This window comes from Elephas maximus, chromosome 3 (assembly GCF_024166365.1).
Source record: "Elephas maximus indicus isolate mEleMax1 chromosome 3, mEleMax1 primary haplotype, whole genome shotgun sequence".
Lineage (NCBI taxonomy): Eukaryota > Metazoa > Chordata > Mammalia > Proboscidea > Elephantidae > Elephas > Elephas maximus.
This window is the reverse complement of record NC_064821.1, coordinates 140,297,733-140,325,376: the sequence shown is the minus strand read 5'-3', so window position 1 is coordinate 140,325,376 and position 27,644 is coordinate 140,297,733. Positions and strand designations below refer to the sequence as shown.

At 41.9% G+C, this 27,644-nt stretch overlaps 1 non-coding gene across 1 annotated transcript; it reads right to left on the bottom strand.

Annotated features, from left to right (window-relative positions):
- Positions 1-14,078: 14,078 nt before the first annotated feature.
- Positions 14,079-14,240, bottom strand: LOC126074205 (U1 spliceosomal RNA). The gene has a single exon (XR_007517005.1). It is a non-coding gene; the product is annotated as a U1 spliceosomal RNA (small nuclear RNA).
- Between the last annotated feature and the right edge of the window lie 13,404 nt (positions 14,241-27,644).

Genomic DNA, 27,644 nt, shown 5'->3' with positions numbered 1-27,644 from the left:
ATTTTTTTCAAAATTTTTCTGGGAATTTGTTCATTTTATCTAATTAAAAAAATTATTGCCACATATCTGTTCATGATATTCATTATCTGTTTATATCTACAAATACAGTGGTAATGACTTCTGTTTTATTCCCCGTGTTCCTTATTTGTTCCGTCTTTCTTTTTTCTATCTCCCATTTACCCTAGTTTTGTCAATTTTAGTAGTGTTTATAAAGAACCAACTACTTAATATTTTCTTCTGTATATTTATTTCCAATTTTTATATTTAAGTTGTGCTCCTATCTGCTTTTATTGTTGTTGTTCTTTTTGTAACTTTTTAGATGGAGACTTAGCTCACCAATAATCAGCACTGATTTTCTAATATTCAGGTTTAAAGCTGTGTGTTGTCCTCTGAGGACTGGTTTAGGTACAGATGCCACTTTGATGACTAAGGTGTAACTGACCCAAGCCATGGCTTTTGAAATTACCTCATATGCATGGGAAAGCTGAACAGTGAAAAAGGAAGATAGGAGAAAAATTAATGCATTTGAATTGTGTTCTTGCAGAAGAATATTGAATATACCATGAACTGCCAAGAGAACAAACAAATCAGTCTTAAATGCAGCCAGAATGCTCCTTGGAAGTGAGAATGGCCAGACTTTGGCTCGCTTACTTTGGACAAGTCATCACTAGAAAAGGACATCATGGTTGGTAACGCAGAGGGTCAGTGAAAACAAGGAAAACCCTCAATGAGATGGACTGACACACTAGCCACAATAATGGACTCAAACACAGCAACAACCAGGAAGATAGCACAGGATCGGGCAACGTTTCCTTCTGTTGTACATACGGTCACCACGAGTCAGAACTGACTTCACAGCAACTGACGATAACAAATGCAACATATGCAGGATTCTCCTTTTTATTCTGTTCAGAATGTTTCCTAATTTCCATTTTCATCTCTGCCTTGATGCAAGGTTTAATAGAAGTGCCTCTAAAATTCCAAATATATGGGAATTCCTTCTTATTTTTTGTAAGTGAATTCTAGATGTTACTTGATTCTCCTGAAGTGTTATTTGTGGGTACCTCTCCAGCCCTAGGATGAAAATATTCTCCTTTGTGGTAGGCCCTGGGAAGTCCTAGTTTAGAACAACTCTTTAAGGTCTTCTGCTCCTGGCTGCTAGAACCACCACATGGCCAGACATGCCTGTGCAATAGATAATCCTGCGTAGTAGGAAGAAGGTGTGAAAACCCTGGGTAAATGAAATAAATCTTGAAATACATTGGCCAGGAACTGAACCCAGGTGTCTTGCATGGGAGGTGAGAATTCTACCATTGAGCCACCAATGCTTCACCTTGTTTTTGTAGCAGGAAGGTAGCAAGAAAGAAGTACTTGAACCACTGAAAAAGTTCCAAAATACACTTCACATGGTGTTGTCTTTAGAAGACAGTGCTAACAAACGAACAGATACCAAAAGCTAAGGCTTGAAAGGAGACTTACATCAGGCAACAGTATAAAGTGATGGTATTCAAATTAAAATATCAAATTGAGCTGTTTTGTCAGCTTAAACTACACCTCCGAAAAAGGCTTTTTTCAACTGAGTAACAGACCCCCATAGAAAAACATCAATAATTCATCCAGGACCCTTGTTTGTGTCCCTGAATCTTCAACTGTCAGCCACAAACTTACTTTAGAAGGTCTGAGAAGGTAACCTAACTTGTTAGGTTAAAAAAAACAAAACAAAACAAAAACCAACCCATTGCCGTCGAGTCGATTCTGACTCATAGCGACCCTCTAGGACAGAGTAGAACTGCCTAACAGAGTTTCCAAGGAGTGTCTGGTGGATTCAAAGTGTTTACCTCTTGGTTAGCAGCTGTAGCACTTAACCACTACGCCCCCAGGGTTTCCACTTGTATTTTTTAGGTAGGTAAAATTTTAATCTAGAGAAAAAATAAGAATGAGAAGAAGAAAAGGGCTTGACTCAAAATAGAGACAATGAAGAAACAAATTTTGGTCTACCAAGTTAATCCTTTGTAACTGTTTTTGTGCAAGAATAATGATCACTCTTGTAATCATTACGATAACAGTGTGTGTCTGTTTTTTAAGGTATTTGAGCATTTGAATGGAAATGTCACTATTATAAAAAAAATAATTAACATTAATTTGGCAATCAATGGTTAATTGGAAGAATTCAATTTTCTGAATTAATATACATTGATGTATTAGTTATATAAGGAGTAGACATTTTAAATAAATATTGATGGCTGAAATATTAATGTATTGATCCTTTGATAAAAGTGAAATATAGAGATACTTCTTTCCACCCCATTTCCCTGGGGAAATTAAACTGAAGAAAGGAGCCTGGAGAACTCTCCGACATGTTGAAACTAGAGGTCATTATGACTTTTTGAAAAACAGGAGCTGCAGACATGTAATCATGCTTTTCTTTCTGAGAACCCAAGCTAGGTCAAAGCCAAGTCATAAACTTGAGCTCAACAAGGAAATCAACTGCCATGTTGACCTTGCAGAGCTTTAGCTCTATCTGCCTTTTGCCAACACACAAGACACAGACCAGCTCTGCCAACACTCCTTTACCACCTACATCAACCAGATATACATTCCTTCCCACATCTCCTTTTCTTAATTACAACTTGCAGTTCCAACTCACAACTCCCAATTTACAAGTCAATGCCTCACATGCATCTCAGAGTCACAGATGCAAAAACTCAGTGCTCCAGTGAGCTCCCTATCAGCATCACACACCACTCTCTGCCTGAAACCTAAGACCTAACTAAGCACAACGTCTCCCAAAGAGGAGTGCACTGTCCTGAGTGTTTCAATCTATTGATAAAATAATACTTTAAACCCGTTCCTACCCCTGCCTAGTACACTGACTCTTACTACCCCTAATCTTTTACCTAAACTGGATCTTGCTATCTTCTTTGGATAAACTTTTATTCTCTTTTGGGTAAATACTTTTGCAACAATTTATTTCCACTTGAATTAATAAATATTTCTTAAATTTATTGGCACTCCATAAGCTAAATTTCACTTTATTACTGCACTCTTCCATACATCAATTCTTACCTTCTTTAATAAAACCAGGTAAAAAGCTGGCTTCCTACAGCCAGTCTAGCCTACTCATTTCGTTTCCATTCTTTATCCTGAGTGACCCTTCCACAGCCTAAATCTGGACATACTTGCATCCTAAACCCACCTAGTGTTCTCATATTTCTTTAATTTAATAAAATGTCTTAATACCTTCTGATCTGTACCCTGCTTCCCTTCATGCTCATCATATGAATATCTCCTGCCAATTCTCAAATCCAGCAACAGTGAAGTATTTGACATGTCAGGAACTCTCTCACTTCCAGACACTTGCTTCCTTCTACAGGGAATTGTCTCTCACCATCCCCTCTACCTTCTTTTGATTCATTCTCATCCTTAGGTGTCAGCTCAGAAATCATTTCCTTTGGAAAGATAGAGTTAAATGCCTGCTGATGAGTCCATTTATACTGTGGCATCAATCATGCTCTGATGTAATCACGCTTTACTTGTCTTCATCTTCCAAAATATTGATGATTCCCAGGAAGCCAAAGGTGTATATGTACACAATATATTCTCAGGAGCTAGCAAAGTCTCTAGCATAGTTCGATCTGTATTTGTTAATTACTATGGATTGAATTCTGTTGCCCCAAAATGTGAGTCAAGCTGGTTAGGCCATGATTCCCAGTATTATGTGGTTGTCCTCCATTTTGTGATCTGATGTAATTATCCCACGTGTTGTAAGTCCTAACCTTTATGATGTTAAAGACTGGGACTCTGGTGGCACAGTGGTTAAGAGCTACAGCTGCTAACCAAAAGCTTGGCAGTTCAAATCCACCAGCCATCCCTTGGAAGCCATATGGGGCAGTTCTACTCTGTCTGTAAGGTTGTTGTGAGTTAGAATCCACTCCACAGCAACAGGTTTGATGTTAATGAGGCAAGATTAGAGGCAATTATTTTAACGAGGCAGGATACAATCTAGAGGATTAGGTTTTATCTTGAGTCAATCTCTTTTGATACATAAAAGAGAGAAGAAGGCAGAGTGAGGAGAACCACATACCACCAAGAAAGAGGAGCCAAGAGTAGAGCTCATCCTTTGGACCTGGGATCCGTATGCTGAGAAACTCCTAGACCCAACGGAAGATTGACAACAAGAACCTTCCCCCAGAGCCGACAGAAAGAGAAAGCCTTCCATTAGAGCTGGCTCCCTGAGTTCGAATGTCTAGCCTCCTAGACTGTGAGAGAATAAATTTCTGTTTGTTAAAACTATCTACTTGTAGTATTTGTGTTACATCAGCACTAGATAACTAAGATATGAATGAATGAAAGAATCTTTCTATCTTTCCCCTGTCTCTGTGTCTCTCTCTCTCTTTCACACACACACGCATACAGATAGATACACAAGAAAAGGAATTTAGCAAGAAGGGTAGGGCCATGATTAGTCTACAAAGTAGAAAAATTGCAGCAGACCAACTGGGAACAACTTGAGCAATAATAAGATTTTGCTCGTATATAAGGTAGTAAATGAGTTCTAAATGGATCTTTGGATTTGAGAATAAGAGGTGGATTTATGGGATATGTATGGAAAGGAGAGGAGAAGAGTAGAAATGAAATTCAGACCCTGCTGAGTTGAAGTATCTTTTCATAATTAACAATGTATTCTTTATCTCTCATTCACCACCTGTTGAAACTACAGCGTCAATCCAGTTCGAATCAGTTCAGTCATGGCTGACAAAGTGAAATAGGAAGAGAACCAAATTTTTAAAACTTGGGTGATCCATAACCATAAGGAGAACGGGAAAAATTATGGGTCAAAGCTCTGGAATGGGATACCCGGGAATAGCATAGTGAGCCCTTTCAGGAGCCTGAAGCATGAGCTTGGATTATGCTAGAATTGAGGGGAGCCACACACATTCAAAGCAGCGCGACTGGCCACCAGAATCCCACTCAGAATCCCACAGGCATGAGATTTGGTTGCTATGCGTAATGAACGTCTCCCTTGTTCTCCAAGGTGGAGATGAAGTTTCTGGCAGGGCTCCCACCAGTAATCTTTCCCATTTCTGTTACAATTCTGGGTCACCCAAATTTAAAAAATTCAGATCTCTTCTGGTGTCACCTTCTCAGACATGACGGAACCAGGAAGACGTGGTTCAAAGTCCTGGTTGAAACCGTGAGGGTTCATATATCAAATGTAAAAGCCAGTGGAGGTTTCTGGGTCAAGTTCAATGAGCAGAGGGACCTAGTTGGAAGCTACACCATTTTATATTGGGTTTCTCTTCTTAAGGCAGAGCTTAGCTCTTCCTGAAAGATTCAAGAATCCTATGATTCGATCAGTTGGAATCAACTCCAAGAGGGATGTGTTACACTATCAGGGCTTTGAACCTACAGACAGGTCTGTGGAGAAGAAATTTTAGCACTTTTAGATTGAGAACATTCACTGGACACTGTCACCTTCTCAAGTCTACAGAATGAATCCATACTCCATGTCTTTCTCTGACAGCTAATTGTTTCTTCATAGCTTATGAGTTACTGCATCCCAAGGTTGTGTTAAGGTCCAGGGATCAAAGCTCTGGATCTGAAATTCAGAAAAGTGTTCAAATTTCAGTGGGACAAGAACCAGAAAATAGGTGAAGGATTTGGCTTAGACAATCCAACATTCATCAGGGAAATTCTTTTTTTTCGGGGGATGGGAATTTTCATATGATGAAGGTGGCAATGTGGAACCTTTCCACCTATCTGACTTGAGACAGTGATACCAGGCTACTTGGCTTTGCAGAAGACAAAAATTTCTCTAGGGAGTTACATCCTTGCACAGGAAAGACAGCTGCATTTTAGACTAATGCTTTAGTTGTACTTGAACACACTCCCTACCTCATGAGAAATCCCACATCAAAGTTCCCACAAGCTACAGACCTCAAAATTGGATCTGGTGGAAGTTGGTGGGGTTGTGTCCAGCAGTATGACTTGTATTTGGTGAAGGCTTTCAGCTTGTGGCCAGACATAATAGCATGCAGAAGTGGCAAGAATCAGAGGAATCACAAGATCTCTCTGTGGAGAAAAAGGAGAAGAACACTGAGAGTAAACCATTTAAGAGAACTGAGCAAACAAGGGAAGGATATAAGAACAGAATGACAACTGTTAGATGATTCTGTAGGGGATGGTTTTAGGCACATAAGAATTATTAAGGACACTGACAGTAGCACAACCAAAACACTTAAGAAGTTATGGGGTGCCTGACCTGGCAAGAAAAGTAGTGTACACGGGTCTCAGGCCTGTTGCTCGCCCTCCAGAAAAGTCCAGAAAGAGGCTAATTTTGAGAGACAGAGCTAAAGAGAAGGGGCAAAGGCAGCCCAACCCCACCATCTGAGATTAAGAGCTTGGAACCCTAAGGTCTGAGCGAACTGAGGGTCCAAAGTTAAATCGATCTCCTGCCTTTATCAGGAAAGTCTTGTTTAATTCAGAGATCACGAAGAGGAAGGATTGTGTAGACCAATGTCCACACTTCACAGACAAGAAAACACAAATTTGTCACCAACTAGACATGGAGTCAGAGGGAAAGATCTGGTCAAGAAGAACTCTAAGTTTATGGGTTGATCATTGTAGGATGGAGTTTCCATCAATTAATACAGGAAAACTGCAGTTTCAGAAGATTTTAGGGAAAACATCCACAGTTCAGTTCAGGGCCCCAAGGCCTTGTTTCAAAGAGACTTCCATCCAGTTACCTCTGTTTCTGAATACCTAGTCCTTAAAAAATAAAAAGATCCAGGCAGGCGTGAGTGCTAGGCCTCTTCTCATCCAGGCACCTTCCCTCCCACTTTCTTCTCCAACCGTGTCCACTGCCTTGAATCAGGCCAGCATCTCTCCACATGCTGCAGCCTCCCAAAGGTGTGTCTCTAGGTCAAGGCTGAGCTGAAGCCAGGAGGAGCCAACTTGCTGTGAGTCTTGTGAACCTGGTGGGCCTCTTCAGCATACCACCGGCCTAACAGAGCTCTCAGTGTGTCAGATGCAGGCTCACCTTTTGGAGAAAGCCGAGAGGAAATGGCTTTCCAGCCAGTCTTTGGAAGGAGAAGGTGACACCTGGAAGGGTAGGGAGGCTGGGTCTTCCCAGAGCTATGTACAAAGAGATCGCAAGGTCGGAGGGTGAAAGCAAAGGATGTACTGCACAGTTCTTTGGTAATCAAGTGGCTAGAATAAGATGCTTTCACCTCTGTGGCCTGGTTCCGATTCCCAGTTAGGGAAACATTTTGTAAGTGCCCTGATACACCGCAAACACTTGATGGAGAAGAGTCTGCCCCTAGAGTCCCAAAACTCTGCCGGAGCCCAGCCTCAGAGTCCAAGACATCATCTAGGCTTGGAGAGGTGAGGAGCAATGAGCAGTTGTTCAGAGGCTGGGACCCCTGAAGGAGCTGCATCCTGTAATGGGCTACTGGGAATCGCCAGCACTCCTGCTCTTCTCATACCAGAAAACTAACCTCTCACTTTCAAAATCTTCATCTCAAGAGAACAAATTAGAATATAGGGAGAGTTCCAATCAGCCTTTTCAAAAAAAAATTTCAAACACAAAAAAGTTGAAAGAATATTGTTGTTGTTAGGTACCTTCCAGTCAGTTCCAACTCCTGGCTACGCTATGTAAACAGAACGAAAACCACCCTATCTTCTGTCATCCTCTCAATTATTGTTACGCTTGAGACTAGTGTTGCAGCCAATATGTCAATCCATCCTGTTGAAGGTCTTCCTCTTTTTCGCCAACTCTCCACTTTACCAAGCATCATGTTCTTCTCCAGGGACTAGTCCCTCCTAATAACTAGTCCAAAGTACCTGAGTATAAGTCTTGGCATCCTTGCTTCTTAGGATCGTTCTGGCTGTACTTTTTCCAAGACAAATTTTTTTGTTCTTCTGGCAGTCCATAGTATATTCAATATTCTTTACTAACACCATAATTCAAAGGCATCAATTCTTTATTCGTTGTTCAGCTTTTGCATGCACACAAGGTGATTGAAAACACCATGGATTGGGTCAGGCACACCTTAGTCCTTAAAGTGACTTCTTTGCTACTTAACACTTTAAAGAGGTCTTTTGCGGGAGATTTGCCCAATGCAATGTATCGTTTGATTTCTTAACTGCTGCTTCCATGGGTGTTGATTGTGAATCCAAGTAAAATGAAATCCTTGACAACTTCAACCTTTTCTCCATTTATCATGATGTTGCTTATTGGTACAGTTATGAGGATTTCAGTTTTCTTTATGTTGAGGTGCAATGCATACTGAAGGCTATAGTCTTTGTTCTTCATCAAAGAGTGTTTCAGGTACTCTTCACTTTCAGCAAGCAAGGTCGTGTCATCTGCATAATGCAGATTGTTAATAAGCCTTCCTCCAATACTGATGCTGACTTCTTCATATACTCCAACTTCTCAAATTATTTGCTCAGCGTACAGATTGAATAAATATGATGAAAAAAAAAAAACCCTGACACACACCTTTCCTGATTTTAAACCACGCAGTATTCCCTTGCTCTGTTTGAATGACTGCCTCTTGGTCTATGTACATGTTCCTCATGAGCGCAATTAAGTGTTATGGAATTCTTATTTTTACAATGTTGTCCATAACTTGTTATGATCCACACAGTCAAAAGCCTTTGCACAGTCAATAAAACACAGGTAAACATCTTTGTTTTGTATTCTCTGCTTTCAGCCAAGATTCGTCTGACACCAGCAATGATATCCCTTGTTCCACATCCTCTTCTGAATCTGGGTTGAATTTGTAGCAGTTTCTTGTCCACGTACTGCTGCGACTGCTTTTGAGTGATCTCCAGAAAAATTTTACTTGTGTGTGATTTTAATGACATTTTTGATAATTTCTGCATTCTATTAGATCCCCATTCTTTGGAATGGGCACAAATATGGATCTCTTCCAGTTGGTTGGCCAGGAAACTCTCTTCCACATTTCCTGGCATAGACGAGTGAGCATCTGCAGTGCTGCATCCATTTGTTGAAACATCTCATTTGGTATTCCATCAATTCCTGAAGCCTTGTTTTTTGCCAATGCCTTCAGTGCAGCTTGGGCTTCTTCCTTTAGTACCATCAATTCTTGATCATATGCTACCTCCTGAAATGGCTGAACATCAACCAATTCTTTTTGGTACAGTGACTCTATGTATTCCTTCCATCTTCTTTTGATGCTTTCTGAGTTGTTAATGTTTTCCCCACACAATTCTTCAATATTGCAACTTGAGGCTTCAATTTTCTCTTCATTTCTTTCAGCTTGGGAAATGCTGAGAGTATTCTTTCTCCCCTTCTAGTTTTCTAACTCTAGGTCTTTGCTCCTTTCATAATAATACTTTACTTTGTCTTACTGAAAGAATAGTAACTTTGTATATTCTTCACATGCATTTATCAATGAACATTTTCCCACATTTGCTTTGTTACTCTCCATATATATATGTATTTGCTACACCATTTGAGAGTAACTTGCAGACATTTCAACATGGTTTGGTTACTCTTTTCTTTTGGCAGTATCCCCCAAAACAAGCACTTGAGGACTTTTCCATTTTGTCCTCTCGATGAGGTCCCTCTTACATCTTCAGCAACTAAACACCCATTCCATTCAGAATGTAGAGAAGCTTAGAGCAGAGCTCTATTTAGCTTTTCCTGACACACAATGGGTAGGTGGGCATATGATTAGTCTGTCTATCCTCAACACAGGCTGTCCTCTTGACTCCTCCTAGTTGCTTTGGTGGGCAGAAAGGTCCTGGGGTCAGCTCCTGACTTGCAGGGAGCACTCTCTGTGCCTTAGACCTGTGCAAGAGCCCCAGGGCACTTTCAATTGGTGTTTTATTCTGGAATTGGGAAGCCTGACTGAGATGTGGGATCCTGAACCCAGGATGTGAAAATCCTGGTTCCCCACTTTCAGGAGAAAGAAATGGCCTCTGAGCAAGGGCCTATGGGCCACCAAGCTCTCATTTGACACATTGTCCCACAACCCCTTCAAGATACCAGTTGCATGTTCAGAGGTCCCCAGGGGCCATTCACTTCGGACTTATTGGCTAAAATTCTGGGGTTCCTATTACCCCCTCAGGGTACCAGCCACAGGCTTGATGGCCCCAGGGCAATTCTTTTCTGTTTTTAAATTTTAAAAATATTTTCTTGTGTTTTTGGTGAAAGTTTACACAGCAGGTTAGGTTCTCATTTAACAATTTCTACACAAAAACAAAAATCTTCACAACTGGACCTATTAGTGTCTTAGTTATCTAGTGCTTCTATAACATAAATACCACAAGTGGATGGCTTTAGCAAAGAGAAATTTATTCTTTCAGAGTCAGGTAGGCTACAAGTCCAAATTCAGGGCATTGGCTCCAGGGGAAGGCCCTCTCTTGTCAGCTCTGTTCCCGTCATCAATCTTCCCCTGGTTGAGGAGCTTCTCACCTCAGGGACCCCGTGTCCAAAGGACGTGCACTCCTGCTTTTCATTTTTGGTGGTATAAGGTCCCCCGTGTCTCTCTGCTTGATTCTCTCTTTTATATCTCAGAAGAGATTGGCTCAAGACACTACATAATCTTATAGATCTCATCAATATAACTGTCACTAACTAATCCATCTCATTACATCACAGTGATAGGATTTACAACACATAGGGAAATCACATCAGAAGATAAAGTGGTAGACAATCATACAATAAGGGGAATCACGACCTAGTCAAGTTGACAGATATTTTGGGGGGACACAATTCAATCTATGACAGAGACTTAGCTCATTAATGATCAGCACTAAAATTCTAATATTCACGTTTAAAGCTGTGTGTTGTCCTCTAAGGACAGGTTTAGCTGTGCATTGTGCAGTACATGCCGAATTTTCATTTTTATTTAGTTCAGAATATGTTCTAATTTCCATTTTCATCTCTGCTTTGAAACAAGGATTAGTAGAAGTGCCTCTATAATTCCAAATAGATGGAATTTTCTTCTCATTTTTTTTTTATGAGTGAATCTAGATGCTAATTGATTCTCTTGACATCTTATTTGTGAGTACCTTACTGAAAGTGAAGAGGACTTAAAGCACTGCTGATGAAGATCAAAGACTACAGCCTTCAGTAGGATTACATCTCTACATAATGAAAACAAAAATTCTCACAACTGGATCAATAAGCAACAACCTATTCATTGGAAATACCTAAAAAATAATTGAAAACCCTTACTGAACACTGATGTCACCTCTTACATACATCACCTTATTTAAAGCTCAGGACAACTCAACAACAAACAACCAACCTGTTGCCATCAAATCAATTCCAATTTATAGCAACCCTATAGGACAGAGTACAACTGCCCCGCAGAGTTTCCAAGGAGGACCTGGTTGATTTGAACTGCCGAGCTTTTGGTTAGCAGCCCCACTATGCCAAAGATATGTGCAACTTACAGCACAGGAAGGAAGGTTCCCTGTCCCACTCAAGAAACCACCAGGATAGAATGAGGAGAAGGAGGCAGTGGCATGTCTGAAACAACAGGTTAAACTGAGTAGAGAGAGGGAATTGCCATTTGCTGAGCAACCCTGCAATCCAAGGATTCAGGCCTCCTTCCTAGAAGATTCTGAAAAGGCCTTCTCACTATAAGGTGGCTCCAGAGGTCAGACTGACCCAGGACCTTGCTGCCCACCAAAGCAACTAGGAGGAGTCAAGAGGACAGCCTGTGCTGAGGATAGACAGACTAATCACTTGCCCACCTAGCCATTGTGGTGTCAGGAAAAGCTAAATAAAGCTCTGCTCGAAGCTTCTCTACATTCTGAATGGAATGGGTGTTTAGTTGCTGAAGATGTAAGAGGGCCCTCACTGAGAGGACAAAGGGGAAAGATCCTCAAGTGGCTGGTTTTGAGGGATGCTGCCAAAGAAAAGAGTAACCAAACCATGTTGAAATGTCTGCAAGTTACTCTCAAATGGTGTAGCAAATACATGTATATGGAGAGTGACAAAGCAAATGTGGGAAAATGTTCATTGATAAATGTACATGAAGAATATATGAAGTTACTATTCTTTCAGTAAGACAAAGACATAGTGAAAGGAGCAAGACCTAGGGTTAGAAAACTAAAAGGGGAGAGAACACTCTCAACATTTCCCAAGCTGAAAGAAATAAAGAGGAAATTGAAGCTTAGAGTTGCAATATTGAAGGATTGTACAGGGAAAATATTAAATGACGCAGGAAGCATCAAAAGAAGATGAAAAGAATACACACAGTCACTGAAACAAAAGAATTGGTTGACATTTCAAACATTTCAGGAGGTAGCATATGATCAAGACCTGATGGTACTGAAGGAAGAAGTTCAAACTGCACTTAAGGCATTGGTGTAAAACAAGGCTCCAGGAACTGATGGAATACCAGTTAAAATATTTCAACAAACAGATGCAGTGCTGGGGGGGCTGAGTCATCTATGCCAAGAAATTTGGAAGGCTTCACTTGGTCAACTGACTGGAAGAGATCCATACCTGTGCCCATTCCAAAGAACGGTAATCCAACTGAACGCAGAAATCACCAAAGAATATCATTAATATCACACACAAGTAAAATTTTGTTGACAATCATTCAAAAGTGGTTTCAGCGTACATCCACAGGGAACTGACAGAAATTCAAGCTGTGTTCAGAAGAGGACATGAAATGAGGGATATCATTGCTTATGTCAGATGCCTCTTAACTGAAAACACAGAATACCAGAAAGATGTTTACCTGTGTTTTATTGTCTATACAAAGGCATTCAACTGTGTGAAACATAACAAATTATGGATAATATTAAGAAGAATTGGAATTCTTGAACACATAATTGTGGTCTTGTGGAACCTGTACATAGACTAGAGGCAGTCATTGGAACACAATGCCCATGGAAGCAGCAGTCAAGAAATCAAAAGACTCATTGCATTGGGCAAATCTCCTGCAAAAGAGTTAAAAAGCCAAGAAGTCACTTTAAGGACTAAGGTGTGCCTGATCCAAGCCATGGTGTTTTCAATCACCCTGTATGCGTGGAAGCTGAACAATGAGTAAAGAAGACTGAAGAAGAATAATTGCCTTTGAATGGTGGTACTGGTGAACAATATTGAATATATCGTGGACTGCCAGAAGAATGAATCAATCTCTCTTTGAAGAAGTATAGCCTGAATGTCCCTTAGAAGCAAGGATGGCAAGACTTTCTCTCACCCACATTGGACATGTTATCAGGCGGGACCAGTCCCTGGAGAAGGACATCATGCTTGGTAAAGAGGTGAAGTAGAGGGTTAGTGAAAAAGAGGAAGCCCCTCAACGAGATGGATTGACACAATGGCTGCAACAATGGGCTCATGCTGTCCTGCCTAGAGTTGCTGTGAATAGTAACATAATAACAAAAAGATAAGGGAGCAGACCCCATTTCCTAGGTGGGGCTACAAGCAGAAGCCCGGAAAGCTACACCTGAACAACAGGCCTTTGTGTTCCCACGCGGACACCGACGATGGCACAAACAAGGAGCGCGTGGCCCCCTTCCCACTTTGCCTGCTCCCCACCACGGGCCCTACCCCAAAGAAACCCACGACTGACTCCCCACGGCAGTACTCCGCCCCACACCGCCACTCCACGCTGCCCTTTCTGAGGCCCAGTGAGCATCCAGAGCCGCCTCTTCGCTGCAGGTGGGAGCAGAGAGTCCCCAGGAAGCAGGAGGCAGGCGGGCTTCTCCCGCTGAGGGTCGGGCGTGGCTCAGGGCTGGAAAGGCTACCACCGCTGGGAGAAGTGCAGGTGAGCCAGCCGACCCACATGCCTATGTCAGAGAGTGGAAGTGAAGGGTTCCCAAGGCAGGAGTGGAAGGTGCTGCAGTTAAGAGCCAAAGGGGTATGGAAGGAGAGAGGTAGGGGGAAAAGGAAAGAAAGAGAAGACAAACAGACTGAAATACAATGTCGGCGGTTCCAGTCTGGCAATGGAAAAACTTTGCAGGTCATGCAGATATCCAGCAGGAAGATGGACGGGCTTAAAGAAAAACAGGTAGAGAAGGAACTTAGAAAAGACCTACAAGAGTAGCAATCCCAACATTGCTCTGTGGTGAAACGCAGAATGTCAGGGAAAGCGAGAACACAGTACCCGCTACCACAAATCATACAGCCAAGTTTCCCACGAGTGAGGAAATCGCAAGAGTCAGCACGTCCGCAGTGCAACGGATGAGCACCGCCTGGGAAAGCTTCCTTCGTGATCATGGCGTCTCCTCTGACAAGTACGCATGGCTGGAGCTCCTGCCGGAACAATGCACCCTCCTATCTCTTCACTGCACACTCATGGTCGCCATTCTCCCCTGTCCGCCGGCAGCCACTCTTGCAATCCACTCCTGGAAAAACCATTCAAGCCACAGACCCCAACAGGAACCCACAGCATAGCCAACCACACGGCCTTGAAGCAAAGAATCCCGACCAGCCACCACTGCCCCATCTCTTCTCCATACTTCTCACGCTGCCTCTGCAGGCTCAGGCCGCTCAGCCTCCCTGGCTCGCTCTCCTCCTGGGTTACAGTGGACACAAGACAGATATGAACCCATCTTGGGAGTGCTGAATGCAAAAGAGAAAATGCATGCAGTGCCTGGAAGAGACTACGGGGGATAATGATCACAGCAGTGGTAGAGTTGTGAGGCCTTGCTCTGATACCATGGTTTTGATACTCCCTTTTTTTTTTTTTCTTTTTACATATACTTTCTGCTTCCGGCACTGGTAATAGTTTTCTGTTCACACATGCTTCACATGCTGCCTTTCTTGGGTCACTAAATATCACTTTCCACGAACGACCTCATCTAAATACAGGACAGGTCTCTATGACCTCACCTCCCTCCCATCATAGCATTTATCACATCCAGTCACCTCTTCCAAAAGCCTAGCCATCAATTTACCTGCAAACATAGTCCAGAATGCTAAGCTGACCCACGTACCTGGAGAGTACATACAAACTCCATGACTTGGCTTGTCCTCTCACTCAGCTATTCAGAGCTCAGCAGTATGTGAACCCCTGGAGCAACAGCAGCAACTTGGGTGTAGTCCAACAGCGATTTGAATCTCTGCAAGGCTGTGTAAACCTGGGTAAGAGGCTTAGTGGGTGTCTAAAGCCACTTCTACCCATGTCAATATGAACATGAAGCAAGACCAGTGTGACCGGAGAAGAGCCTCACCATTACTCTTGCCCAAGTTCTCCCCACCCCTCGCCCCACTGACAAGGAGCATTTGGACTTGGTGTAGAGGCTCTTCTACTTCTGGTCCTTGGAGCACCCAGACCTCCTGGGATAAAAGAAGACTTGCTTCATGTGGAGATGGGAGAAGGATTCTGACCCTGAACTGACCCAGGGTCATTCACCCCAGAATCCTAGCAACTAGATCACCAGGGAACTACTCTACCTCCTTGCCCATAACTCAAGAAATGAGTTGCCTCATTCACAACTAACCTAGAGACACCTTTGCACAGAAAAAACGTGGTGAGATGTTGCAGAGAACCAGGGCAGTGGATGAGCTTACCAGCTGGAGGCAGGATAGATGGTGCCCAGGATAAGAGGAGGCTGAACACCAAGACCCAGGTATCTCCAACCTAATAAAAGAACTCATACAGATGGATGAATGGAGATAGCCTGGATGGAAAACACTTTCAAGCAAGACCCGGGGTTCTGGGCTAGATGTTCCTGCTAAAACCTGCCACACCCGCAGTTTTCCCATCTTACTTGATGACAACTCCATTCTTTTATATACTGAGGCGAGAAACTTAAGAGTTCTCTTTGACTCCAGAGTTTTCCTTCGACCCCAAATCCAATTAGTCAGGAATTCATGTTTTCTAGTCACTCAGGTATGAGCACTGAGTTTCTCAAACTCAGCACTATCGATATTTTGCATCTGATAATTCTTTCTTGTGGGGGGAAAGGGGCTCTCCTGTGTATTGCAGGATGTTTAGCAACATCCTTGGCCACTGCTAACTAAATGACAGTAGAAACCCCCCCCCGCCCCAGTCATGAAGACCAAAATTCTCCCACATCAGAAAGTATTACCTGCAATGAAACCACCAACATGGTAGCTGTGATATAATATCTGGGAAATACACAAGCTTTGCTGAAGAGAGTTGATGAGAACGGTGTGGACAAACCACATGCCCGCAGGCATTCCTTTTCCAGATTCTCCTCTTCCAAATCTCCAGAGCTAAGGGTTGCTATGGACTGCTCCCAATGCTCTTTAACCACGAGCATCAAAAATGATTCCCTGAAGATTTGCCTGGTGGAATGTACAACAAACAGGAGTGTGAAAACTTATTTTCTTGTAAATGGTGCTCTGCGCTTATGACTCATCTGTGTTCTTAATTCTACCAAGACCAGCAGAGCATAGGGCCCACCACCACAGGAAGTCTGTAGCCCCTGTGCACAACTTCCCTCCTCCAGAAATTGGTCCCTCTTCTCTGGGCTCCAAAGGCCTCGCCCACCAAATGGGCAGGCAATCCAGGATGCTAAATGGAAGAAACAAATATTCCATGCAGACTTCCCAGTCTCAGGTTCACAAAACCAGGGGGGAATGGATACTTAGGAATTGAGGAGGTGTGTCAGGGGATCACTTTCTCTTTTTTCTGTCTGTGCCTCTCCTTAAAACCTCAGATACTATGTCACTAAACCCCATTGCACAGGAATGCTGTGGATCACCACAAACAACCACAGATCCAAGATCTTGATTTTACTATGTCCTGTCAGAAAATACAACCACAGGAAAACCACAGGTCAGTGACTTTGGTCAACCCAAATAGATCTACTAATCATTGTCCCACAGAAACTGCTCCTGAACATAAAAAATAGCATCAGTTTACAAGCCATCCCAAAATAGGTGGCCACTGCATGCATTCAGGGAGATATATATAAACTTTAGGGGTCCAAAGAATCATGAGCCTAATGGGAGGTAATCAACTAGCATGAGATATTTCAATGACTTTGACAAGATGGAAAGAGACCCTGTGGAGCTAGAATGAAATTCTTTAGTGAAAAGCATAAAACATGTATATGGAGATGAAAAAGCAAAGTAACTCACACACTATAGAGGAGGGTAGGATTAGGATTAGGAGGTAGGAATGTGAAACTTGACTTAAGTTTAATGAAAAGCCAGCATGCTTCCCTGCTGAGGGAAAAGAAGCCAAAGTAACATTGGGATGCAGCAAGAAGAATATTAGTCAAGGCAAAAATCTTATAATGTGTTCACAAACTGCTGAGGATTTTGTTCTTATACTATTAAAATGGTGGTGGTGGTGGAGGGGGGCAGGGGACTGGAGAAAAGCCGAACAAGAACACCAGGGTAGTCTTTAAGTTTTCTGTTAAGCTTTTCATGAGAAAGAAAAAGTGACTTCGTGACATTCTTCAAGAAAATGAAAGAATTTGGAGGAGATATGGACTCCTTGATGTTTTCTATGTGCTTGCAAAAATAAACAATGGAAAACATATTTAAATTTTAGAAAGAGACAGGGCTCTTGTGTCAGCAATAGGGTACACATATACCAAGATTGATGATGAGGGTGGTCCCCACCTTCAGATGAGACCAGGCAGCCTTGTGTATCAGCATGACCCAGGCAACTGGAAGGCAGGGTCACCTAAGATTCCATGACACCCCCTGCCTTCCAATTCTGTTATTGCAACTCCAAACAGTTACCGGATGCTCTGGGTCCTCCTTCTGGCACTCCACTCAGAGCCTGACCTAGAGGCAGTGACTTAGGCTCTGAGCTCTGGACTTCGCTCCTTGTTTTGGTGATTCAGGACTGTCAAGTGTTATGGGATGCTGACAATGTTTATCCCAAAAGTAAGTTATAAATCACATCTGCATCCTTTAAAAAAAAAAAAATCCTTTAGACCGGTTTAAATAACTTTTTTCACTTAAAAAAAGAAAGGAAACTTCATTGGGATATGATTTTATACTGCAAAATTTACCCATTTTAGCCGTACAATTCAATGATTTTTAGTAAATTCATCAAGATATGCAGCCATCAGCATAATCTATTAACTTGTCTTTATTTTTGTCTGGTTTTCTTCTCCCCAGCTCTGGCTCCACTCCTTCCACCATAAGCTTCGACATGGAATTAGCTCTCACCACTTGCTCTAGGCAAAGCACAGACAGGAATATCCTGGAAATCAACCAGGAGTTGCTCTCCCAGCTAGCACAAAGCAAACAGCAGGTCAGAGACCTCAAAGAGAAATTCCTTATATCTGAAGCTACTGCCTACACCCTGGCCAACCAGCTGCAGAAATACAGGAAGTCCTACATGGTCAAGGCCACCAAAATGATGAATGATTGTCTGTCTGCTCTCGGAGAAACTAAACACTCTCCAAAAGCTAAAGGTATTCTCTCTCCTTCATCAAAATAAATTTTATCCTGACCAGACTCCTAGAGAGGTAGAAGTGGATAGTTTATCCTTAATTTGCAAAGCGGAGGCATAAAGGGGTAAAGCAACTTTCCCAAGTTTGCAGTGAGAGTGTAGGGAGGAACAGAGGCTAAAATCCTAGTTCAGCCAGAAAACTGCCTTTTCTTGCTCAGGAACCTGTTTCAGAGTGTACAAACATGTAACATCACCGTTGTCCTAAATATTTCAGGATTCAATTCAAACTTTTACTGAAAAAGCATTTTGTCAGCTGCACTGGGACCTGCCTCAAAGGAGCTTAACTCTGTGTCTTCCCAAGCTAGCCTCTGGAAGCTAGAGATGGGAACATCAACAGGAAACAGAGGGAAGTACAAGCTAGCCTCAGGAAGCTAGAGATGGGAACATCAACAGGAAACAGAGGGAAGTCCAGATGTTTGCAGCAAGATTCTTTTCCCCTATAAGTTCAAGGAAGTCAGTCCTCATACTCTGGTGATGGTATCTCCAGGAAACTCAGAGATTTTATGACACTCTCTCTCTCTGAATATGAACCTTGCAGACTGCAAGCAAGTCCAGGTGGACCTCCAGCATCTGGGCTATGAGACACATGGCCAAAATGAGAACAAGGCCAAGTGGAAGAAACCACCAGTCCCAGGAGGCTGGTGTAGAGACTGGCCCCTCCCTCCCCACAGTTAGCTTTCACATCTGAAAACCCACTGGGAAATCTGTTAATAATGAGAGAGGGACAGAGATATACTGACTAAAGGGAACATGGGAACAAGAGGGTCAGGGATATTAGAGAAAGATTCTTGCTGACATTAAAATGTTGGCTTTTGAATATATACGATTATTTTTCAACAAATCATTGGAGGATAAAATTTGTTAATCAACTAACTGTCATAGACAAAAAGTAAAAATAAAGACTACTTATTAAAGAAGTGAAAAGATAAGCTTTGGGGGATGGGAGGTTAAGGTTTTTATTTTTTGTTTTCCTTCACATTATTCATTATAATCCCAATAAAAACGCAGGACAAAATTTTTGAAGCTAGAGAAGATATCACCTAAGATCTTAGGATAGAGGTAATGCAGTGCAGTGATTAAGAGCATGTACCTCAAGGAAAACTTCCTGGGCTCAAATCCAAGTTATCATCTCTATGCCTCAGTTTCTTCATTTGTAACGGTAATAAGAGTAGTACCTACCTCTTCAGGTAGCAGGCATGATTATATGAGTCAATTCTTGAAAATCTGCTAGAACAAAGCCTGGCACACGGGAAACACTCCTTTCTACTAGTTCTAACTTAATACCTCTTAGCATTCGAAGGTAAGTCTTTCAGGCATTTTTTTTCCGTTGCATTTTTACACAGCTTTATCCAGGTAAACTTTTAAATCTTTGAATATTACAGTATTATTGAAACAATCAGCAGAGGAGAACCATCAGTCCTATAGTCCTTAGGGCCTTCCCAAGCTTACAGGAAATAGCTACTTCATGCCCCAGGTGAGTGTTTTACCGAAGAGGCCACAAGGCTTGGTAAAGGGGCCCATGTATCAGAGTCAGAATTTAGGGGATATGAATTCTGATTCTGCCAAATACCAGTTGAATCATCTTGAACAATTACTTTACCTGTCTCTGACCTTTAAAAAAAACAATTGTCTTCAAGTCGATTCTAACTCATAGCAAGCCCAGGTGACAGAGTAGAACTGCCCCATAGGGTTTCCTAGGCTATAATCTTTATAGAAACAGATTGCCACATCTTTCTTTCGTGGAGCGGTTGGGAGATTTGGAATGGCCAGCTTTTTGGTTAGGAATTGAATTCAACCATTGTGCCACCAGGGTTCCTTGAGCTTCTCTTTAATTGCCTCTAAAATGGGGGGGATTAAATGCCTTGCAGCTCGGAGACTGAGACATAAAGTTATGGAAACCCAGCAAGAGCCTGGAACTGGGGTTATTTTTGTCCTTGGGATTAGCCTTGGGGTTATGAATATTATGAGTGATTGTCAGTGTCAGGTCCAGCTTTCCACTGGGGCAGGTGTGTCTGTCTGTTCTCAGAGTGTGAAGAATACAAGGGCCTCATTGAATCCGTGCTCAGAGAGGAGCTCCAGTTTGAGGAGGAGAGACCAGTTGCAAGGATTGGGTAAGGAGGGATCTGTGCAGGGCAGGCTATGGCAAAGTTTGAATTTCTGCCTGAAGTGGGGCAACCCGTACTGGTAGGATGAAGAGCAAATTTGTGCAAAGAGGAGGACAGAAATGTACAAGAAGGCATAAAACTAGACAACCAGAGGGCTATAGGAATTGGATGCTAGTCCAGTGGCCAGAAGAATTTAGGTCTCTGGGGTTCTCCCTTAAATAATATATAAATGAAATGAGACAGATGCCTGAGTTGGAATACTAGCAATGTTAACTTCTAGCTTTGTAATGTTGGGCAAATTTACCTAACTTTCCTGTGTCTCAGTTACCTTGGCTACCTCATCTGTAAAATGAAGATACCAGCGCTACCTACCTCAGAGGGTTATGAATGTTAAATAAATGATTACAGTGTAAAGGGGTTAGAACAATATCCAGCACATATGAACTTCTCAAAACAATATTTGCGAGGGAGGCGGGGCCAAGATGGCGGACTAGGTGGATGCTACCACGGATCCCTCTTGCAACAAAGACTCGGAAAAACAAGTGAATCGATCACGTACATAGCAATCTACAAACTCTGAACAACAAACACAGACTTAGAGAGGGAAAACGAACAAATACGGGCAGACAGCGACCGTTTTCAGAACTAGGAGCCAGCGAACCAGGCAGGTGAGCTTTGGAGCCCGATCTCGGGCAGAGCCCAGGGGGGCAGACGGCACAGACAAGGGGCCCAGCCCTACTCCCCCCGAACACATGCCGGGAGGGAGTCTAGCTGGTTGGCACGGCGTAGCAGCGCAGCCGGAGGGAGAAGCACCCGGGAGGCAGTGACTGATCTTGGAGCGGGGAGAGTAGCATCCCAGACGGGGAGCCGTCCCGCCGGGAGTTTGGCAGGAAGCGGGTGTGGCGCGAGGGGGGGGATTAGCTATATTTCCCTAAAGTGACCCTGGGGCGGGTCCCACACGTTCGTGTGGGGGACACCCACCCAGTTCACGCGTGAGGCGCGGCGCACTGGAGGGAGAAGTCCCTGGGAGGAAGTGACTGATCTTGGAGTGGGGAGAGCAGCGTCCCAGCCGGGGAGCTGTCCCGCTGGGATTTTGGCGAAAACGGGCAGGGTGTGAGTGCGGGGATCAGTTATGTTCCCCTGAATTGACCGAGGAGGCGGGCCCACCTGGTCGTGCGGGTGACGCCCACCCAGTTCGCGCGAGTGGTGCGGCTCACTGGAGGGAGAAGTCCCTGGAAGGAAGTGACAGGTCTCAGAGCGGGAAAAGCAGCGTCCCAGCCGGGGAGCCGTCCCGCTGGGATTTGGGCGCGCGCGGGTGGAGCGTGAGCACGGGGTCCAATTATATTCCCCTGAATAGACCCAGGGGGGCGGGCCCACCCATTCGTGAGGGAGACGTCCACCCAGTTGGTGCGAGCGGTGCGGCGCACTGAGGGAGAAGTCCCCGGGAGGAAGTGACTGGTCTCGGAGAGGGGAGAGTAGTGTCCCAGCCGGGGAGCCGTCCTGCCGGGATTTTGGCAGATGGGGGCGGAGCATGAACGCGGGGATCAGCTCTGTATTCTGTGGTGCTACACTCCTAGCTCTCTGATCCCTCCCCCACCCTCCCCAGGCGGCTCCATTAACATCCGAATACCCTGAGCCAGAGGGAGAATTCAGATAGGGATCTGACTGCATTTTTTTTTAGCTGATTACCTGGAAAATCTAGTTTCCCAGTGATGGCTCGGAGACAGCAGTCCATATCAAACCACATAAAGAAACAGACCATGACAGCTTCTCCAACCCCCCAAACAAAAGAATCAAAATCTTTCCCAAATGAAGATACAATCCTGGAATTATCAGATACAGAATATAAAAAACTAATTTACAGAATGCTTAAAGATATCACAAATGAAATTAGGATAAATGCAGAAAAAGCCAAGGAACACACTGATAAAACTGTTGAAGAACTCAAAAAGATTATTCAAGAACATAGTGGAGAAATTAATAGGTTGCAAGAATCCATAGAGAGACAACATGTAGAAATCCAAAAGATTAACAATAAAATTACAGAATTAGACAATGCAATAGAAAGTCAGAGGAGCAGACTCGAGCAATTAGAATGTAGACTGGGACTTCTGGAGGACCCGGGAATCAACACCAACATAGCTGGGAAAAAAAATCAGATAAAAGAATAAAAAAAAAATGAAGAAACCCTAAGAATCATGTGGGACTCTATCAAGAAGGATAACTTGCGAGTGATTGGAGTCCCAGAACAGGGAGGGGGGACAGAAAACACAGAGAAAATAGTTGAAGAACTCCTGACACAAAACTTCCCTGACATCATGAAAGACGAAAGGATATCTATCCAAGATGCTCATCGAACCCCATTTAAGATTGATCCAAAAAGAAAAACACCAAGACATATTATCATCAAACTTGCCAAAACCAAAGACAAACAGAAAATTTTAAAAGCAGCCAGGGAGAAAAGAAAGGTTTCCTTCAAGGGAGAATCAATAAGAATAAGTTCAGACTACTCAGCAGAAACCATGCAGGCAAGAAGGGAATGGGACGACGTGTACAGAGCACTGAACGAGAAAAACTGCCAACCAAGGATCATATATCCAGCAAAACTCTCTCTGAAATATGAAGGAGAAATTAAGATATTTACAGATAAACACAAGTTTAGAGAATTTGCAAAAACTAAACCAAGACTGCAAGAAATGCTAAGGGAGATTGTTTGGCCTGATGACCAATAATATCAGGTACCAGCACAATACAAGGTCACAAAACAGAACATCCTGATATCAACGCAACTCAAATAGGGAAAGCACAAAAACAAACAAATTAAGATTAATTCTAATAAATAAACAAAATAATACACATAATTGGAAATCAATAGATAAACGCTCACAATAATCAAAAAGAGGGACTAAATATAGGAGGCATTGAACTGCCAGATGGAGAGTGATACAAGGCGATATAGAACGATACAAGTTAGGTTTTTACTTAGAAAAATAGAGGTAAATAATAAGGTAACCACAAAAAGGAATATCAATTCCATAACTCAAGAAAAAAGCCAAGAAAAACGTAACGACTCAACAAACATAAAGTTAACCATTATGAAAAGGAGGATCTCACAAGCTACTAAGAAAAACGTCTCAGCACAAAAAAGCATGTGGAAAAATGAAATGGCCAACAACACACATGAAAAGGCATCAAAATGACAGCACTAAAAACTTATTTATCTATAATTACGCTGAAGGTAAATGGACTAAATGCTCCAATAAAGAGACAGTCACGGATTGGATAAAGAAACACGATCCATCTATATGCTGCCTACAAGAGACACACCTTAGACTTAGAGACACAAACAAACTAAAACTCAAAGGATGGAAAAAAATATATCAAGCAAATAATAAGCAAAAAAGAAGAGGAGTAGCAATATTAATTTCTGACAAAATAGACTTTAGATTTAAATCCGCCACAAAGGATAAAGAAGGACACTATATAATGATAAAAGGGACAATTGATCAGGAAGAGATAACCATATTAAATATTTATGCACCCAATGACAGGGCTGCAAGATACATAAAGCAAATTTTAACAGAATTGAAAAGTGAGATAGACACCTCCACATTTATAGTAGGAGAATTCAACACACCACTTTCGGAGAAGGACAGGACATCCAGTAAGAAGCTCAATAGAGACACGGAAGACCTCCTTACAACAATCAACCAACTTGACCTCATTGACTTATACAGAACTCTCCACCCAACTGCTGCAAAATATACTTTTTTTTCTAGCGCACATGGAACATTCTCTAGAATAGACCACATATTAGGTCATAAAACAAATCTTTGCAGAATCCAAAACATCGAAATATTACAAAGCATCTTCTCGGACCACAAGGCAATGAAGCTAGAAATCAATAACAGAAAAACTAGGGAAAAGAAATCAAATACTTGGAAACTGAACAATACCCTCCTGAAAAAAGACTGGGTTATAGAAGACATCAAGGACGGAATAAGGAAATTCTTAGAAAGCAACGAGAATGAAAATACTTCCTATCAAAACCTCTGGGACACAGCAAAAGCAGTGCTCAGAGGCCAATTTATATCGATAAATGCACACATACAAAAAGAAGAAAGAGCCCAAAGCAGAGAACTGTCCCGACAACTTGAACAAATAGAAAGTGAGCAACAAAAGAACCCATCAGCCACCAGAAGAAAACAAATAATAAAAATTAGAGCTGAACTAAATGAATTAGAGAACAGAAAAACAATTGAAAGAATTAACAAAGTCAAAAGCTGGTTCTTTGAAAAAATTAACAAAATTGATAAACCATTGGCTAGACTGACTAAAGAAAAACAAGAAAGGAAACAAATAACCCGAATAAGAAACGAGAAGGACCACATGACAACAGAGCCAAATGAAATTAAAAGAATCATTTCAGATTACTACGTAAAATTGTACTCTTACAAATTTGAAAACCTAGAAGAAATGGATAAATTCTTGGAAAAATACTACCTACCTAAACTAACACATTCAGAAGTAGAACAACTAAATAGACCCATAACAAAAAAAGAGATTGAAACGGTAATCAAAAAACTTCCAACAAAAAAAAGTCCTGGCCCAGACGGCTTCACTGCAGAGTTCTACCAAACCTTCAGAGAAGACTTAACACCATTACTACTGAAGGTATTTCAAAGCATAGAAAAAGACGGAATACTACCCAACTCATTCCATGAAGCTACCATCTCCCTGATACCAAAACCAGGTAAAGACATTACAAAAAAAGAAAATTATAGACCTATATCCCTCATGAACATAGATGCAAAAATCCTCAACAAAATTCTAGCCAATAGAATCCAACAGCACATCATAAAAATAATTCACCCTGATCAAGTGGGATTTATACCAGGTATGCAAGGCTGGTTTAATATCAGAAAAACCATTAATGTAATCCATCACATAAATAAAACAAAAGATAAAAACCACATGATCTTATCAATAGATGCAGAAAAGGCATTTAACAAAGTTCAACACCCATTTATGATAAAAACTCTTACCAAAATAGGAATTGAAGGAAAATTCCTCAACATAATAAAGGGCATCTATGCGGAGCCAACAGCCAATATCACTCTAAATGGAGAGAACCTGAAAGCATTTCCCTTGAGAACGGGAACCAGACAAGGATGCCCTTTATCACCACTCTTATTCAACATCGTACTTGAAGTCCTAGCCAGGGCAATTAGGCTAGACAAAGAAATAAAGGGTATCCAGATTGGCAAGGAGGAAGTAAAGCTATCACTATTTGCAGATGACATGATCATATACATGGAAAACCCTAAGGAATCCTCCAGAAAACTACTGAAACTAATAGAAGAGTTTGGAAGAGTCTCAGGTTATAAAATAAACTTACAAAAATCACTTGGATTCCTCTACATCAACAAAAAGAACACCGAAGAGGAAATAACCAAATCAATACCATTCACAGTAGCCCCCAAGAAGATAAAATACTTAGGAATAAATCTTACCAAGGATGTAAAAGACCTATACAAAGAAAACTATAAAACTCTGCTACAAGAAATTCAAAAGGACATACTTAAGTGGAAAAACATACCCCGTTCATGGATAGGAAGACTTAACATAGTAAAAATGTCTATTCTACCAAAAGCCATCTATACATATAACGTACTTCCAATCCAAATACCAATGTCATGTTTTAAGGGGATAGAGAAACAAATCACTAATTTCATATGGAAGGGAAAGAACCCCCGGATAAGCAAAGCATTACTGAAAAAGAAGGAGAAAGTGGGAGGCCTCACTCTACCTGATTTCAGAACCTATTATACAGCTACAGTAGTCAAAACAGCCTGGTACTGGTACAACAACAGGCACATAGACCAATGGAACAGAATTGAGAACCCAGATATAAATCCATCCACGTATGAGCAACTGATATTTGACAAAGGACCAGTGTCAGTAAATTGGGGAAAAGATAGTGTTTTTAACAAATGGTGCTGGCATGACTGGATATCCATTTGCAAAAGAATGAAACAGGACCCATACCTCACACCATGCACAAAAACTAACTCCAAGTGGATCAAAGACCTAAACATAAAGACTAAAACGATAAAGATCATGGAAGAAAAAATAGGGACAACCCTAGGAGCCCTAATACAGGGCATAAACAGAATACAAAACATTACCAAAAATGATGAGGAGAAACCAGATAACCGGGAGCTCCTAAAAATCAAACACCTATGCTCATCTAAAGACTTCACCAAAAGAGTAAAAAGACCACCTACAGACTGGGAAAGAATATTCAGCTATGACATCTCAGACCAACGCCTGATCTCTAAAATCTACATGATTCTGTCAAAACTCAACCACAAAAAGACAAACAACCCAATCAAGAAGTGGGCAAAGGATATGAACGCACATTTCACTAAAGAAGATATTCAGGCAGCCAACAGATACATGAGAAAATGCTCCCGATCATTAGCCATTAGAGAAATGCAAATTAAAACTACGATGAGATTCCATCTCACACCAACTAGACTGGCATTAATCCAAAAAACACAAAATAATAAATGTTGGAGAGGCTGCGGAGAGTTTGGAACTCTCATACACTGCTGGTGGGATTGTAAAATGGTAGAACCACTTTGGAAATCCATCTGGCGTTATCTTAAACAGTTAGAAATAGAACTACCATACAACCCAGAAATCCCACTCCTCGGAATATACCCTAGAGATACAAGAGCCTTCACACAAACAGATACATGCACACCCATGTTTATTGCAGCTCTGTTTACAATAGCAAAAAGCTGGAAGCAACCAAGATGTCCGTCAACGGATGAATGGGTAAATAAATTGTGGTATATTCACACAATGGAATACTACGCATCGATAAAGAACAGTGATGAATCTCTGAAACATTTCATAACATGGAGGAATCTGGAAGGCATTATGCTGAACGAAAAGAGTCAGAGACAAAAAGACAATTATTGTATAAGACCACTATTATAAGATCTTGAGAAATAGAAAAAATGGAGAAGAACACATACTTTTGTGGTTACCAAGGGGGGAGGGAGGGAGGGAGGGAGAGGGCTTTTTATTGATCAATCAGTAGATAAGAACTGCTTTGGGTGAAGGGAAAGACAACACTCAATACAAG